This window comes from Condylura cristata, unplaced genomic scaffold (genome assembly GCF_000260355.1).
Source record: "Condylura cristata isolate star-nosed mole 26May11 unplaced genomic scaffold, ConCri1.0 scaffold00025, whole genome shotgun sequence".
Taxonomy (NCBI): domain Eukaryota; kingdom Metazoa; phylum Chordata; class Mammalia; order Eulipotyphla; family Talpidae; genus Condylura; species Condylura cristata.
The window spans coordinates 30024944-30029178 of NW_004567126.1; positions in this window are offsets into that span (position 1 = coordinate 30024944).

Consider the following 4235-nt stretch of genomic DNA (forward strand, 5'->3'; position numbering starts at 1 on the left):
AGCCCGGCGCGGCGCCAGGCGCGCTGACGCAACGGGTTGCCGTGACAACGCTCCGGCCCCCGGGCAGTGGGTCCCCGCCCACCCCTGCTGCGCGAGCCTAATTTAGGGCGCAGGCGCGGCCTCCGCGGCTGACCTGGGCCGAGACCCCGGAGTGCGGCAGTCCGCGGCGCCGCTGTGGCCACCCTCCGCCCCCGCGGGGCAGCCGGCGAGGGCACCCCGTGAGAACTGCCTTACGCGGCTGAGGCGGAGACGCCCCGCTTCGGCACGTCTGCGCGGTGACGGCGCGAGAGCAAACTGGGCGCCGCCGGCGTCCAGCTGCGAGGGCGGGGAGGACTGAGAGGCGCCCGCCACACGCCAGCAGCTCTTTGGCTGGAACTTGAGCAGCATTAGCGAGTCCACCCCCAGGAGAGGGTGCTCCTGCAGCCTGGGACGGCGCGGGCCTGCGGTCCCCCTGACCTGCTGCCTCCCCAAGGGGCCTCCCCCTGACACGTGGCCCTGGAAGCACAGGTTGGGTTCTCTGTAGGGGGCTGAACTAGCCTCACTTTGCCCATCTGCAAAATGGGAACCTTGGTATCCGGAGGGCAGTGCCGAGTGAACCTCCCGGGTGCTGGACCGACCTACAGACCGGCTGAAATGAGAGGGGTTTATTATCTCGGTCCTGGTGGTCAGGAGTCCAATGCAGCGGCTCCTCTGAGGCCTGCCTGTTCCCGCTTCTAGAGGCATCTGGGCTCAGGCCCTTCCTCTGTCCTCACAGTCAGCAGGGTAGCCTTGTCCTTTCTCTGGTCCCTCTTATAAAGGGCCAAGGGAGGACACGAGGGCCCCAGAAATCCAGGGTCCTCCCTCCTCTCCGGGACCCTAATGTCATCAGCAAAGTCCACAGACAGGTCCAGGGCTGAGGACTGGGGTATCCTTCGGGTGCTTACCTGCCACCCCCAGGCCCTGACAGCCTTCTGTAGCTTGGAAGCAGCACTGACCTCTGCCTCGGAGGAGTGGGACCCGAGCCATGTAGAACTCAGTGGCATTCCGGGCCTGAAGCCTGGTCTCTGGAGGCAGCCTCTGAGCCGGGCCAGGAACAGCAACAGAGAGGCCCTGGGCTGCTGGCGTTTTTTTTTGTTTTGTTTTGTTTTTTTTTAAGATTTTTTAATTTGTGCATACAAGAACTGGGTGCACGCTAGAGGTACAGGGTGTGAGAGGGCTCCCCAGAGACAGAGTGGGGAGCAGAACAGGCAGATTGACGAAGCACACTGCTGAGGGGAGCAGCAAGGAGACAGGAGGGGTCTGCTGCACCCTGTGGGTCAGTTCCCTGGCCAGGGATTGAACTTGTGCTGCAGGGGCTGCTGCTAGCTTCATAGTGCTGTGCTTAACCCCTGTGTCACCAGAGGGCCCCCCCCCCGTGTTGCCATTTGAGGGCAGGTGAGCCAAGACATGTGGGGGGACAGGGGTCCCCCCCCTTGGGGGCCTCCCTTTCTCTCTCTGCTCCTGACACACATCCAGCCAAGCCCAGCCCTTCCTTGGTGTCCCTGCATGGCTGTGCCTTCCCAGGACCTGTACAGATGCCCTGAAAGCCTCCTGACCACCTCAAAACTGGGAGCCCCTGTACATTCTGCCCCAGGTCACTGGCGGAGGACAGGTCATCTGGGAGTGGGACACCGCAACAATTACCTGGGTGTCCAGGTGAAGAGGAAGCTAGATGCAAGCCAAGTGCGCATCCTCAGTTACTGGGACAGAGGTGTCATCTGCAGGGCCAGCTTGTCCCTTGGGGACTTTCAGCAACTGGCCCCTGTGAGTCAGCATTGCCCGTGCCACAGCAGGCAGGTCCCAGTGTTGCTGAGACACCCACGGCCGGGCAGCTGTGAAGCCTGAAAACACGCGTCCAACTTTCCCTTTGCCCTGTTCTCTCTCCCCTCTCCGAGGACAGCTGCCCTGGCTCCTTCCCCGGCACTGCCGAGCCACTGGAATGGAGCAAGCCATGAGTCAGCCAGCAGGAAGGGACACTTACGGCCACTTGCATCAGACATTTCTGAGGCCCCAGCCCTATGAGGCCCCAATGATAACACTGTCTCTGACCCTCACTTATCTAGGGACCTCCTTGGCTGTGGTTCTGTCTCTGAGGGAACAGGCAGGCAGAGGGGTGCTGCCCAGATGAGGTGCCAACTCAAAAGTCCAACTCCACTAGCCCCTGGAACTGCACTTCCCACTCCAGCTTAGTGTCTTAGAGGCAGCCCTGCGTGCCCAGCTCTGCACGGGTGGAAACGCCAGCCTTCCCCCCAAAGGCACAGGCTTGTGTGGATGGCCCCAGCACTGGCACAGTGGCTCACGGGAAGGCTTTGGTTGTCACGCTGCATGGAGGTGGGACTTCTGGCATCAAGTGGAGTTAGGGACCTGCTCAGCACCTTGCAGCACCTAGGGCTGCACCCAGCCCCCATGACCACAATGCTGAGCAAGTGGGGGGCCCTGGGTGGAAAGACCCCAGAGACAGAGGCAGGGTCTATTTCCCACCTGAGAACCTTCTTTTCCTCCAACTGCAGCAGGGCCTATGTGGGAACCCCCTGATCAGGCTGTGCACAAAGCGTTCCTCTGAGCACTGCCTGGTGCTATGCCCAGCGTCTAACACTGGAACAAACTGCCCCCACACACTGGACTCTCTCCAGTCCGGATGCCCAGGATGTAGGCCTGGCCCTTCAGGCTGGATTTGTCCTGAGCCACTGGCAAACCCAAAGGAGTCCATAGGAGGGAAGACTGCAGTCAGCCTCTGTAGCTGGAGATAGGTGCACAGCATACCGAGGCAGAAAAGAGGTCCAAGAACTTCTGAATCGGGTTTCCCAGAAAGATAGGTCTGTGTCCTGACCCCCAGGACCTGTAAATGTGATCTTAGTTGGACATAGGGTCTCTGTAGGTGTGGTTAAGATAATACTGGAGTGGGGTGGACTCAGTGCAATGACTGGTGTCCTCACAAGAGAGGGGAGACACCGAGACAAAGGGATTCAGGGAGGCCATGTGAAGGCCAAGGCAGAGACTGGGTGATGTAGCTACAAGTCTCGGGATGCCCCGTATCGCTGTCTACCCCAGAAGCTGGAAGAGGTAGTAAGGATCCTTCCGCGGCCTTTGGAGAGGATATACCCATAGGACACCGTGACCTCAGACTAGGGGCCTCCAGACCTTGAGAGAATAACTTGTTGTGTTAAGCCATCCAGTGCGTGGCACTTGGTTACTGAGGCTCTAGGAAGCGGATGCACTCCGACAACCCCAAAACGCAGACACACAGGCACGTAAAGCATGTCTAGACATGTCCTTTCTTTTCAGCAAGATCAGGTGAACATTCCTGTCTGTCAGGTCCTGTGTTGGGCACTTGACTGGCAGTGGTCAGATCCATGCTCATGCAAAACGGATGTTCTGGGGAGGGGTGGTGGTCCATGTATACTTGCCTATGCCACCAGAAGGCATGGAGACCTACAGGGCCCACATACACAGGCGAAGCACGAGTGGGAGTGGACAGCTTGCTGAGCAGAGAGCTGTGAAAGCTTGAGGAGGGACCAGGAGACTTCCCTGGGCAGGCTGAGCAACCACTGTCCTCTTCCCCTTCCACGGCACCTGGCCCAGCCTGTGTGCCTGCACACTACGTGCAGAGCAGGGGGAGAAGTGGGGGCTGCCTGCGAGCTCCAAATGCTCAGAGGCAGGGGTTGGCTGGGGCCAGACCTTCCAGTGCCTTTGGAGTATGGGGGAGGAGCGCCCTTCACAGTGCCCATACCCTAAATTGGCCACCTTTCCCTGCTAGCGAGGGGAGCTCCCTGGGTGAGGCAGCTGGGTTGTCCCCTCTTGGCATGTATGCATTGGAAAGCTGAGGCAAAGAAGCGAGTTGCAAGCAGGATCCATAGCAGGTTCTAGAGCAAAGGCATTGCCCAGTGGAGGGAGTGTAACTTTACCCTTAGCCTACAGACTGGGGGAATTGCCAGAGGGAAGACCTGGCTCCGGACGTGGATCCCGCAGGCATCCCAGAGCCCCACAGCGCACAAGCAGGTGGATTCCCACCCACCAGCGGAGATCCCGCCCACGTCCCTGGGCAAGAACCTCGCGCGCTATCTGCGCAGGCGCGCAGATGTACCCTGGGCCCCTCCCAGGGCCGCATCGGCGGATGGAGCGTCCCTCTAGCTCCGCCCCCGCCGCGCGCGTTTGGGCGGGGCTTGAGGGCGGAGCCTGCGTGGGGCGGGGCCTCAGGGCCTGGCCCATAAAGGCGG